Source organism: Rhipicephalus sanguineus, chromosome 1 (genome assembly GCF_013339695.2).
Source record: "Rhipicephalus sanguineus isolate Rsan-2018 chromosome 1, BIME_Rsan_1.4, whole genome shotgun sequence".
In the NCBI taxonomy this organism is placed as follows: Eukaryota; Metazoa; Arthropoda; class Arachnida; order Ixodida; family Ixodidae; genus Rhipicephalus; species Rhipicephalus sanguineus.
This window is the reverse complement of record NC_051176.1, coordinates 14770012-14784288: the sequence shown is the minus strand read 5'-3', so window position 1 is coordinate 14784288 and position 14277 is coordinate 14770012. Positions and strand designations below refer to the sequence as shown.

Genomic DNA, 14277 nt, shown 5'->3' with positions numbered 1-14277 from the left:
GCGTAGACGATATTAACTCCAAATTGTTAAAAAATACTAAAGAAATTATTGCAGTGTATTTTTCGATGCTGTTCTGACTGTCGCTCGAAACAGGAATTTTACCAGACGACTGGAAGGAGGGAAAGGTCATTCCAGTCCACTAATCTAGTAACAGACAGTCCCCCCTAAATTATCGACCCATTTCCGTAACAAGCGTCCCTTGCAAAATCATGGAACATGTCATATACTCTCACATAATGCACTTCCTTGACACTAACATTTTTTTTCATTTCTCCCAGCACGGATTTCGGAAATCATTATCTTGTGAAACCCAACTTGCTATACTGTTCATGATCTACATTCTAATCTGGACTGTCACTTTCAGACCAATGCAATCTTTCTCGACTTCGCAAAAGCTTTCGATAAAGTGCCACATAAACGCCTACTACTAAAACTTACCCAGTTGAACCTGCACCTGAACATTCTTGCATGGATCACTCAATTTCTTACAAACCGCTCCCAGTTTGTCTCAATTAAAAATACCCGCTCTAGCTCCCTCCCAGTAACATCCGGCGTTCCCCAAGGATCTGTACACGCACCCCTCTTGTTCCTAATATACATTAATGACCTTCCCGCCCATGTATCTTCCCATATCCGTTTATTTGCCGACGACTGTGTCATCTATCGCACAGTACTAACATTTCTGATCAAGCTGCACCATAACAGGGTCTTAATCTCGTGCAACTGTGGTGCGATCTTTGGTTAATGAAGCTTAATCCCACTAAATGCTAACTCGTTTCATTTCAACACCAGCGTAATCCTTTATCATTCTCATATCTAATCTCTAATTCCACTATTGAACATGTTCAATCATATAAATACCTAGGCGTCACCTTATCATCTGACCTTTCCTGGAACGCACACATCAACAACATCATATCATCCGCGAACAGATCCCTCGGTTTCCTAAAGCGTCATTTGCGTCACGCACCACTAGATATAAAACTGCTGGCGTACAAATCACTCATCAGACCCAAACTAGAATATGCAGTGCCCATCTGGAGCCCGCACCAGATATACTTAATAAACGAACTAGAATCTGTACAAAATCGTGCCACTAGGTTCGTTCATTCTTCATATTCATACGACATAAGCATATCATCCCTAAAACGTGACATTGATGTCCCTAATCTTTCTGTGCGTGGCCGCACTGCCAGTCTGTGTTTGTTTCACAAATTTTTCCACAGTTCCCTCAATCAAGCACCTTACATCATCCTGTAGAGGTCACCACAATTCAGACCTTTGATTAGGCCGCCACTGGAGCGTGGCGCCCCCTGTTGCATGAGTGCATGATATTGCAACACAAAGGTGAAAACTCGGGAACCTCACCGCGTAGGCGACGACTGCTGCGCTGATGAACAGGAGTCAGCTCGTCGGGTCCAAGTCTTCTTTGCTCCGGGCTGCTTCCTCCAACTTCAGAAGAGCTTGGGTTCATACCCAGCACCTCCACCAGATTTGTCACGCAAAGGTCAAGAAGCACACTTTAATTAATAGCTTAAACTGGGCGAACTTGTGCCCTGTAAACAAACAAGTTAGATAAAACAAGCAGCCCGGAGCAAAGAAGACTTGGACCCGACGAGCTGACTCCTGTTCATCAGCGCAGCAGTCGTCGCCTACGCGGTGAGGTTCCCGAGTTTTCACCTTTGTGTTGCACAAGAACAGCAGCAGCTGTCAGCGAAGACGCTACCAAAATGACTTCTCAGGTCACGCCAGCACAAATTATAGTGGATCCGCCGATGACGCCCGAACCTTTCCACGGCGACGCATACGAAGACGCAGAGGACTGGCTCGAACGCTTTGAGCGCGTCGCAAAGGTTAAGAAGCACACTTTAATTAATAGCTTAAACTGGCCGAACTTGTGCCCTGTAAACAAACAAGTTAGATAAAACAATGGCTGTGTCTATCCAGCAAGAACGCCTTCCTCCTGTTCCCCAGAATTCGGCACCTCTTCTTCTTTTCTTGTCCCGTGCAGTTCGCACGTGCCTGAGTTGTCAGCGGTGATCCTGGCGTGCTCCATCGACGCTTTGCTTCCTCTGTTTCCCACGCACGCCGTAGACAACGTGGAGGGCGTAGCAACTGCTGGGGCGCGTAATTTGAATGTATCTTGCGTCAATATATGTTCGTGCCCCAATAAAGTGTGGGTTACACTTTCGTTCGAGCCAGCAGCGTGTACGCGTCAGTCTCTGCGTGCCCGTGCCCTTGCGGCACTAACCACGCGACATGGTGTCAGAAGTGGGATGACATTGCGGGACAGGAAGTCTGGAGCGAAGGAATAACGCCCCCCAGCCCTAGGCCTTACCACGACGGAACGGCAGCACGATGGACCTCGAGACCGGCGAGCCGCAGAAACTGTACGGCGTCAACCTTCAGCCACCGGCATCGTTCGACTTCGCGAACCCGGCAAGATGGTCGACATTGCTCAGCCGCTACGAAGACTTCACGGCGGTTTCGGGACTGACAAAAGCGTCGGAAGACGTGCAGGTACGCTCACTACTGTACTGCATGGGCCCGGAGGCACGTCCGCTCCTCGAGACGTTCTCGCTCGACGCCGAGTCGCTCGCCTCGTACTAAGTTGTTGCCGCCCGCTTCACTGAGCACTTCGTGCACCCGGCCAACAAGCTCTACGAGTCGTCGCGGTTCCACAGGCGTGTTCAGCTGCCCGGCGAAAGCGTCGACGCGTACTACGCAGAACTGTGCAGGATGGTGAAGCGCTGCAACTACCCGTCCGCTGCTGTCGAGGAAAGGTTCGTACGCGACCGGTTCGTCGTCGGCCTCCGTGACTCTCGCCTCTCGGATCAGCTGTGCCGAAACGCGAAGCTGACGCTCAAGGAGGCATGGACACAGGCCCGTCAGTCCGAAGACGCCGGCAAAGTGAAGGAGTTGACCCAGAACCGCACCGAGCACGCACGCGAGCTCAACCTCGACGCCGTGAAAGCCAGCAAGTTCGCCTCTCGTCGCCGCTCCGGACCTAAGCCTGCTACGTCGCAGCCGCCAGCCGAGCGCTCTCGCGAGCCGTCCACGTGTGAATTCTGCGGCCGCGCGCCTCACCAACGTACGGACTGCCCGGCTCGACACTCCGCCTGCAACTTCTGCAAAAAGAAAGACCACTTCGCTGAAGTTTGCCGCTCGCGGAAGCACCAGCAGAACAAGCTCGGCTCTGTTCAGCTGCCTGCCGTGGGCACGCCCGCCGCTGCAAAGTTCGTCGACGTGACCGTTGACAACTACACAGCGCAGTTCAAAGTCGACTCCGGCGCCGAAGTAAGTGCTGTACCCAGCGACTTCCCTACGCTGCCTGCCAAGCTCGACCGAGTCGACAGTCTGCTCACCGGCCCTGGAGGACAGCCACTTCGCGTGCTAGGCTCGTATCTGGCACGACTTTGGTGGCAAGGAAAAACAAGCTGCCAGCGCCTATACGTAATCCAGTCACTCACTGTGCCTCTTCTAGGACTGCCAGCGCTCCAAGCCTTGAAAGTTGTGAAATTTCTTGACGAACTCGAGACTCCAAAAGCAACGCTGCACGCCGAGCTCTTCAAGGGATTGGGCACTCTTAAGGACGAGCACGTTATTCGGCTGAAACTCGATGCCGTGCCCTTCTCGCTGAGCGTCCCCCGCAGGATACCCATCCCGCTGCTTGAGGTCGTCCGCCACGAGCTGGACAAATTGGAAAGCGCAGGCGTGATCCGCAGGATCGACAAGCCAACTCCATGGTGCTCTGGTCTCGTTGTCGTCAGGAAATACGGTGGTTCCTACCGGCTATGCGTCGACTTGACTCAACTTAACAAAGTCGTCCTCCGCGAACGGCATATTTTGCCAATGGTTGAGCAAGTCCTTGGCCTCCTGTTGAAAAACAGTTTTTTCAAGGCTGGATGCGACCGCAAGCTTCCACCAGGTGAAGCTTTCTGCCGATTCCCAAGAGCTGACGACATTCATTACCCCATATGGCCGATACTGCTTTTGCCGGCTCCCCTTTGGCATCACCTCCGCTCCCGAGTACTTCCAGAAACAGATGGCAAGAATCCTGGAGGGCCAAGATGGGGTTGCCAACATGATAGATGACATTCTGGTTTTTGGACGCACCCGCCAGGAGCATGACGCCAGACTGAGCCAGGTGCTATCTCAGCTTGCAAAAGCAGGCATCACATTGAACGAGGACAAGTGTCGCTTTGGGGTATCTGAGGTCTCCTTCCTCGGAGTTGTCTCAGCTAAGGGTATCAGGCCGGATCCAAGCAAGGTTAAAGCGGTCAAAGCTATGGAAGCTCCCACAGACGTCGCTGGCGTTAGACGACTGCTTGGAATGGTGAATCATCTCGCCAGATTCCTGCCACACATCTCGGACGTCACAGCACCCATCAGAGCCTTGCTGAACAAGTCTGCGAGTTGGGTGTGGCAGCATGAGCAAGAGGCAGCATTCAAGAAGGTCAAAGAACTCTTGACGTCAGACAGGTGCATGGCCAAGTACCACCCGTCGTATGCCATGACAGTGTCCGCAGATGCAAGCTCTTTTGGACTCGGCGCAGTATTCCTGCAGACTCAACCCTCGGGAGAGCGTCGCCCAGCCGCATTCACTTCGAGGTCAATGACGAGTACCGAACAGCGTTACAGCCAGACCGAAAAAAAAAAAATGTGGTTGATCCCTCTGATATAGGAATCGGTATAGAACACGAAAGTGAAACAGCTGGCCCATAAGCGGAAGTCTTGGAAAGACTCGCGACCGGGATACATTGTCCAGTAACACTGCATTGCACGCGCCGGAGCATCACGCAAATCACACGTGAACCACAGGCGTTCGCAAACCGTGCAGACGAAACCGAACGGGTTGTCACTGAATCGTTTGGTGAACTCGCGGTCCGCTGCAGCGAAGGGTGCATGATTTGCGGGTCGTGGACCATCCTGTGGGTGTGCTGGGCATATTGTCGAGCGGCGTCCCGCTGGCGGGTCGCTTCGGCGAAGGTACGATCATTTCGGTCTTGGTTCGGTGTGTGTATGGCCGCCAGTTGGGTCGCGATGTGGTCAACTGGAAAGCGAGAGGCAGAGTTCTCAGCTGAGCCGTGAACGTGCGAAGGCCTCCCGCTCCCCCCTGGCGTGTCCATCGCTGCACCAAACTCACTTACGCGACGTTAGCTCGCCGACGTCGTTGTCTTTCGACGGCGCTTAATGCCGCAGTTCTCGTAGTCGGTGCCATCACACTCGTATCTGTAGACAGCGGAGAAACACCGTTGGTGCATGTGAAAGCTGCACTACGCTGCACACGCTAGCACAACGCGAAAGACGAAGCACGTAACTGAATCGTCACCGAGTCAAATCAGCGCGTATAGCGCGTCGCAATTGCAGCCTCCGCGATCAACTTCAGAAACATTTTCAGAGCCAATTGCGGAGGCCACGCTCCGCCGTGCTGAGTAGGGCGAACGCCACCTAGGTGGCGTTGGTAGTGCTTCCTGATGCCAGCGTCCCTTCGAATGCTGGCATCGAGGCGTCGTAGTGCTCAGACCACCGAAGCGTTCACTGTCGGTGCGCGTTAGTGTCATAATGCAGTACTTCTCTTTTCTGCTCGTAGGCAGCGGCACCGCCCCGAGCAAGAGCGCAGTACACGGAGGAGTGTTAGATATATAAGGCGCGTCTGTGTAGCTCTCTGCAAATGCGTTTGTGGCGCAATGGGTTAAACGCTCGGCGATCTATCGTCGCTGACTGAGAGGTCGTGGGTTCGATTCCCAAATTTTCCATGTTTGTGGAGCTTTTTCTTGTGGTTTTTTTCTTTGTATTATGTTCGTGTACATTTTAAGAACGTCATATCCGTGACGGAAATACGTCAGTGAAGTCTTGGTGGACCCCGGCATAAAACACTTTCGTGTTAAAATTCACAGCAAATCCACGGGTGAATGATGAAGAGCTTGGGCGAAGCTCCTGAAGCAATCATGGGTACACCGTGAAATCTTCCGTGGTTTCGCCCAGCAGTAATCAAAGCGATAGCCCAGTACATCATCAAAGACATGACAAACACTGTATATATTTATACAAGAAATTTTATTAATCGTAAGTGGTAGCTAGACGTGGCTTCCATTCCCCCTTCATTATAACGGCTTTATGGTCGGTAAAGTGATGGATCGGTGATGGGTCGTAGTGGGATGTTTGCAAAGACGAAGTCTTGGGCAGTTTGCAAAGGTGGCTTCCGTTCTCCCTTCATTATAACGGCTTTATGGTCAGTGAAGTAATGGATCGGTGATGGATCATAATGGGATGTTTGCAAAGACGAAGTAGTGGGCAGTTTGCAAAGGTGGTTACCCCGGACAACGGAGACGTGACAAGGTTAGACTAAGAGGAGCTTCGCCCCTAAAAGAAGCTTTGGCAACGACGTGGGCTATCCAAAGGTTCGACGAGTTTGTCCGTGGCATCACCTTCGATGTCGAGACCGACCACCTGCCTCTCGTCTCACTTCTGGGCAAGATGGAACTGGATATGTTGCCGCCTCGTATTCGGAGACTACGGCTCAAGACAATGCAGTACCAGTTTCGCATGCTGCACGTGCCAGGAAAACTGCTAGCAACAGCAGATACCTTATCACGTATCACCCACAAGGCATCCACCCCTGTGGATACAATGGAACTCTTCGCAACACAAGTAGTCGGCTGCATGTCGGAAGTCTTGCCACTCAGCCCCGAAGATGTACGACAGGCACAAGAATCCGATGGAGAGTGCAAGGCCCTCATCTCCTTCTACCAGCAAGGTTGGCCACGAAAGGCCAAGCTACCTCTGCATGTGTCGAAGTACGCCTCCGTGGCGGATGAGCTCTCTGTCTGCGACGGTATCCTGCTGAAAGGCCCCCGGATTGTCATCCCATCGTCTCTTCGGCCAGCGGTCTTGATGCTGTTGCACGAAGGCCATCAGGGCACCACAGGACCAAAGCCCTAGCTCGGGAGTCGGTTTGGTGGCCGGGTATCTCAGCAGACATCGCCTCACTCGTCGCCAACTGCGAGCAGTGCGCTTCCACCCGGGTGAACCTTTCAGAACCCCTAGTCTCCACAGCTCTACCTGGACGTCCCTGGGAATTTCTGGGAATGGACTTGTTCCATCTCAATGGCCAGACATTCCTCGTGGTGGTGGACTACTACTCGAGGTTCCCGGAGGTGGTGACCCTGAGAAGCACTACAGCTCGGGCAGTAATCGATGCTCTCAAAAGCATCTTCGCACGTCACGGAATCCCACAAGACGTCAGGTCGGACAACGGCCCACTGTTCTCGTCGCAAGAGTTTGCGGCATTTGCAGCGTCTTATGGCTTCAACCATGCGACCAGTAGCCCACACTACGCCCAGTCAAACGGAGAGGCAGAGAGGATGGTACGGACAGTCAAGGACCTGTTCCGGAAGTCCAAAGACCCTCACCTCGCTCTGCTCAGTTATCGGGACACTCCGGGAGTCGATGGCTTCAGTCCAGCCCAGCTGTTGATGGGACGTCAGCTGAGAACCAGAGCCCCGAAGCAAAACTCCCAGCTACGTCCCAACTGGCCGCCTAGGAAAGATGTCGTCGCCAAGGATGTAGCCTACAAGCGTAAGCAGACCGACGACTACAATAGGCATCACGGAGCTCGAGACCTGCCACCTCTCCAAACGGGTCAGCGTGTGTGAGTGCGCTCTGATCAAGTGCAAGCTACGGTCCTCAGCCCGGGGCAAAGGCCAAGAAGCTATGTGGTTGAAACATACCGAGGTGGTGTTCTACAGCGCAACCGCCGTCACCTAGTGCCTTTCGTGCCTTCCGCCTCCGGTGAGGAATCGCTGCCAACAGCTGCACAGCAGCCATCGCCACCGCAGCAAGTTCTTCAGGAACCTCAGCCTGCCGACAGCGTGGGACCTGCGATCCCCCAAGGGCAGCGTTTGCAACATTCCGCAGCAGCCAGGGACCGTAGTGATGTTGTTACACGAACCCGTTATGGCCGGCGAGTTGTTCCGCCGCGCCGTTTGAACTTGTGACATTGCGATGTGTTTGGCGTCCTCCATCCTCCCATCGGACTTTCTCAAGGGGGGAGATGTAGAGGTCGCCACAATTCAGACCTTTGGTTAGGCCGCCACTGGAGCGTAGCGCCCCCTGTTGCATGAGTGCATGATATATGTTCGTGCCCCAATAAAGTGTGGGTTACACTTTCGTTCGAGCCAGCAGCGTGTACGCGTCAGTCTCTGCGTGCCCGTGCCCTTGCGGCACTAACCACGCGACACATCCCACCGACGCGCATATCTCACCGCACGACCCATCCTTATTCAATCGCACGCGCACATGCTCGCACTACTACTTTTGCTGCCTCATTTTTTCTTCGCACAGCAGTGGACTGGAATGGCCTTCCCCGTGACATTGCAGCCATCATGTGTTCATCATCTTTTGCGCACAACATAAACGCATATTGTTCGTCATGAAGATCACTCTCTGTAACCTCCATTTGTTAACCCACCCCTTATGTAATACCCCCTCACCGGGGTCTTTAAGGTAATAAAGTGAAGTGAAGTGAAGTGATGGGCGTAAAAAGATTGACAACAGCTTTTTAATATTTGTTGAATGTACTGATGCTAAAACAAGCGGACGTTTGAGTTGCACTGTGTTGTGCATTTGCGCGACGGAATAATCCACGATATGGTTTTAAAAAATACATATATCAAGTGAAGTAAGACTACTTATATTATTGTAATGGGGTTTAAACAATACGAGGAGAATGACATCTAAACAAGAAAAGATAATTCATTCGCAAACCATGAGATGCTATTTCCTTATTATCTCATTGTCCTAGGAATATTACTATGCCAGTGATCGGGTACCCTTCTGCGAGTAGGACACAAAAAGCTCTTGGATAAAACCCATTCACTCAAGTACAGCAATGTTGCGTATACGTTCGAGTTCAATTTTCTTTCTTCTTTCACTTTGAAGAATCGTACAACCAGGACAACTGGTCGCACTTCCAGTTAGGGCACAACTGGGACCACTTGCTTCTAATTTAACTGGTTATGGTTTTCAACTGGGACCAGCTTCTTCCAGTTCAACTGGTCATGGTTCCCATTGGTGGCCAGTTGAGTTGTAACTGGGACCAGCTGCTAACTGGGACCAGTTGCAACTGGAATCAACTGGGACCAGTTGTTTCCCAACTGGAACCATTTGATCCCAGTTGATACCAGTCGAAACCAGTTGGATTCCCAGTTACTCATTTTCACCTGGGTAAGTTTCTTTTCTCCACCTCCACTTGCCCCTGCTTTACGAATCTCCCAAATCTTGAGGTTGCCAGGTTCGCAGGTCCACATTAGCATTTCCAGTGCCTGTCGAATTATTTGACAGATCCTGCAAATGCTAATGTGGACTTACTCGTTCGTACTGTGGGGTGGCTCAACACACTGCTTTTATTGAAATAGCAGTGTTCACGTGCACTGTGCACAAGTTAGCTGATGTTGAATGGTTTGGACGTATTTTTGTTTTCTTTTCTAAAAGTAAGCCTTCTTTGTTATACTGCTCCAAATTTGGGATTTCGTGCTAAAAAATGCAGGTTTTTTTACGTAACCTGCTCCAAATTTGGATTTTTGTGCTCCAAAAGCGACATTTTGCTGCTCCAAAAATTGCTCCAAATCCTATTTCGGCTGTTGCACCCCTGTATCTTGGCGTACCTCTCTATCTTTTATTGAATGAGGTATTAAAATCATAATTTAATTGTTAGCACAAGCTCTTTCTAAGCTGTCCTTCTTTTCCATCCCATACGTTACCTATGTGTCTGTATTGTTTTTTCCCGTCTGCTTACTGCAATATGTCTTTAAAGGGGTGGTGCTATCAAATTTCTAGGCTATAACAAGCCTGTTGTGGGTTTCCTCTGTATGCAAGGACACTCCACACGAAGGGTCGGACACAGCAAACGTTTAGAATATATTTTAATTCACTTCCAAAGTGTACCTAAATGCCCATTCTCCCGATCGAAACCCATCGCCAGCGCGCCAACACTGACGTAGATCTGTAGGATGGGCAACGAAAGTTGTAGTGACGTCACACCAAATCTACTGTAGTAATGCGAGTGACCTCCGGACCTCCGCCACTTCCGCAACGCACGTACCGGCTGTAGTGAACTAGAATGTATTCTAGTTCACTATAGTACCGGCAAAGCATCGGTTGCTACATCACTCGCCGAGTTTCGATCGCTTCCTGGCTAGTGCGTCACAGCCTTGCGTGGTCACGTGACCAAGCCTCCTACACTTCTACGTCACTGCCCAACCTCGGCGCCCAGAAACCGAAACCGAAAGTAGTCCACATCAAAAGGCGATGTTAAATTACTTAGCGAGAGTACATGAATCTTGGTGCGTGCATCATGCTTACTGGAGCTATAGGAAACACTTACAGCAAAGAACGCACACGCCACAAATTTGGTGGCACCACCACTTTAACGTGCTGCCAAGGTAAGCTCTCTGCTTTCTTCTTACTTCTGCGTCATTTCTGCTACTGTTCGACATATATTCCCTTGAGTTTACTGTTATATCAAGGTGATGTTGCAGAGAAATATATAATAATCTGCACGTGCCTGAAGTTTACAGTAACAAAAATTCTGCTTACTACATAGAAAAATAGCGACATTGAGTATGCGTTATAGCGTAAATTATTAGGAGCCATCTTGCAGATGTTGGCAAAGTGACTGGAGAAACATTGTTCTACAAAATGATCAGATTTTCTCATGAGCGTCCCAACGAGTGGCTTTGCGCTATTTTCCATAGGCGCTGAATTTTCTGTGCTCTTACCTTAAATGCTTAATTGCCACAGCTACTATTAGGGGTTACCCACCGTGGTGTTCTAGTGGTTATGGTGCTTAACTGCGGACCCAAAGGTGTCAGCGGCCGCATTTCGGTGGAGGCAAAATGCTAGAGGCCCGTATTAGGTTTTAGAACCCCAGGTTGTCGAAATTTTCGGAGCCCTCCCCTACGGCGTCTCTCATAATCATACCGTGGGTTTGAGACGTTAAACGCAACAATTATTATTAGCTCTTGGGGGTGCCGCCTGTATCGGTTTCTATACTTATTCACTGTGTTTGATACGAAACCCTTTTTTCTATTTTACTTAGATATATTTGTTTTCCTTTTTTTTTAGGCTTCCTAAATGCTTTTACTGTTACTAATCACCAGGTAATTGAAGCTATAAGTGGCCATATAGTGGGAATAGCGGCGGTGTCCTGCGGCGCAGAAGAAAAATTGTTAAAAAATTGCACATTACTGAGCACGTCACTAAGGAACACTTCACGCCAGCAGATAAGTGGAATGTAAAGGTCATTGCAGTTTCATGTCCTCTATGTAAACGCAATGCGTAGCAAAGAATGTTGCTGCCAGCGTCCTTACTGCTGTACACCTGCCTGATGACCCGGTATTGCGAAAACCGTAATATGTTTATGGGCAAGGTAGAACTTCCCAGCGCTATTTGCACCATCGTGCAGAGGCTTCTTATGGAAGTTCTTGTGATTAGATGGTAAACCGCTAGCTCGTTGGCATGCAGAGCAGCGACTGCCACCAATTACGGAAGCGACAAGCAAAAACTGTGATCAGCGAAGTGTATAAAGAGCTGTCATGTTAAGCAGCTAAAACAATGCTAATAAGTTGTTTCGGAATGAAACTAATATGCCTTGAGCAAGAAATACAAAGCTTTTGAGATACTGACATTTCATTTAAATGAAACAAAATTGGTCACAGTTAACCCTTTGTGAGTTGGCCTATATTTTCCAAGATTAACAGAATTTATTTTTGCTTTTTTGAGCTTTTGAACACGTCAGAAATGATATGGAACAAATTTTGAGGTTGGTAGCAAGGTTAGTTTATTAGAACAAAGTGGGACGTCCCATTGTCCAATTTCACTTGCTTAGAGTGAAAGGCACGAAAACAAGTTGCACATGCGAACTTTGTACGGTCCTCTTTCCCAGTTTTTGAACACCACGTGCACCTTATCCGTGAGGCTCCTTTTTGTGGATTGTGGTCGTTTCCTGTGAATCTGATTTCATCCGAGACTCCAACCATCTTCTGACCATTCTTCTATCTCTGGTTGCTTTTTCGGAATGGTGCAGTCCTGGTGTAGTGCCTGAAAGTATGTCCATTCACCAGTTGTCGTCCCAGCACAAGACGAAACCACGCGTAGCTTATGTCATTATTGGCGCTGTGCTGTATGAACGCCTGTCAGAAGTGTAGGCATTTCGCTTTTGGTCGAACCTATCAGCGGCTCCCATCCACAGGTTGTAGTCTGCCACGGCTTTCGAGCAGATTACAGCCACTGAAGAGCCGTTTGTAAGCATTTGTGGTACTTCTACAGTTTCTGTTGGATCATGAAAGTTTGACCAAAGGTCTTTGGTGTCGTGTCACTGATAAGCTGTGACCGGACCTTTGGCGCGCCACAGGTACTCTCCTTTCTTGAGCTTCGTTTTAGTTCCTCAGGCAAGTCCTTTCTGTTCGTGCGGACAGTACCTGCAGCAAGGATGCTCCTCTCGGCGAGAGTTTCCATCAGCCTGGTGCACGTAAAGTAATTGTCAAAGAACAGCTACGTTCCAGGCATTACGTTCTCTGACAGGGAAAGCATGACATGCTCTCCAAGGCTTTGGTTTGCTGGTTGTGATGCATTTTTTCCTTCATGTACCTCAAATTGGAGCAAATAGCCTGTCTTTGAGCCTGCCCTGTGCCAAACTTTATATCTACGCTTTATGGGCTTCATTGGAAGGTAATGCTTCGTGCTAGATCTTCCTTTGAAAGCAATCATGCTTTCATCAATGGCCTGATGGGATGATGGCAAGTACTCCTCCTGGAAGCTCCTGTTGAGCTTATTGATGAGGGGATGCAGTTTGGCAAGCCTATCGTAACCATCTCCCCTTTCTTATTTTCTTTGCTGTGGTCGTTTACATGAAGGGAGTTCGTAATGTACTGGAAACGCTTGAACAACATCACTTTGGTGATTTCTTCAGAGTTGAAAAAAAGCGAATGGCGGCTTCAGTAATGGTAAAAGTGATGTCATGGTGACACGCTCCTCAGCAGAAGCAACCCAAAATAAGCTTTTAGCTCATCTTTTGTGAGCACAGCCCACTTCGATGTGTACCTTTGCGCACCAGCACGGTTAGTGTGCTCTAATATCATCTCGATGACTTCGTCGTCGAAATACAGCACGAAGCAATCTACTGCGCGTGGCACTGCCTTTTTGGTGAACTCGGGGTCCCACGATTTCGGACTCCCGACCGAAATGTTTGGTTTACTTTCACCCCCACCCTTCACCAATTTATTCTTTAACAGCATCTGCTTCGACATCAGGTTCCACTGTTTTCTGGTTGGCTCTTTTTTTTTTCAGTTTTTTGTTGGCGTTTTTTTTCGTTTGCCTTTACATGGCCCAGGTTCGTGTCGAAACTCGAGTCTGGTGGCGCGAGTTCCGCCACGAACTCATTGCTGCTTTCTGCCTCGTCCTCACTTGTCTCAGATTCATCGGGCAGGCTGAATAGTTCGCGTGCCTCATCACGTGAAAGCAAGTCCGCTGAAATTGATAAAGAAATATATCTCAACACAAGGAGTTTGCGTGAGTTAGGCCTAGCAAAACGTGCCTGAACTTTTGGAGTATGCTGACATCGACCAACATCTCTCGCCTTTGAGTACTCTGATTGCAAAGATATTGATACCAAAGCATGTGGCAAACATTTATCTAGAAGGTCAAAAAAGGAAAATCTTACCATTCATTCTATACTTTCGTAAATCCTGGTCTATGGGAGCGAAAATTCTGACCACCGTAATCAAAACAAGACATTTCAAATGATCATATCCCTAACACCACCTATGAAACCATTTCGAAACTGCCGCAAAAAGCACTATCAGGGCCCGATAATAGATTGCAGCACAATCCTTTGGCGCCAAGTTCGACTACTTTTAACTGCTACAGCGTTTTCGTCAAAACAAAAAGTGGGACGTTTCTGTCCCATTGTCCCTCAAAGGGTTAATGAATTTTCAAGCGAACATTTTTGTGCATAGGTGTTAAGTGCTGCACTATATAGATGTACAATAACAAATTTGCGAATGTATTGAAGTATCTTGCGGTACAATTAGAATGTATCGTATCAGATACAGTCAGTGTTGTGGTATCTTGTACCTGTATCTCAAATCCTTCTTGCCTGAGTATCTTGTATTGTATCGCGATACAACTTCAAAGTATCTTTGCCCAGCCCTGGTGGCTACAAAGCCTCCAAGATGGCTAGTGGGGACCTTCTAGTAGTAAAAGACAAGTCTCAGT

General features: G+C 49.2%; 1 protein-coding gene across 1 annotated transcript in view; it reads left to right on the top strand.

Annotated features, from left to right (window-relative positions):
* LOC119389531 (cysteine/serine-rich nuclear protein 3) overlaps positions 1 to 14277 on the top strand; it is a 382433-nt gene that overhangs the window by 342705 nt on the left and 25451 nt on the right. The window lies entirely within an intron of this gene.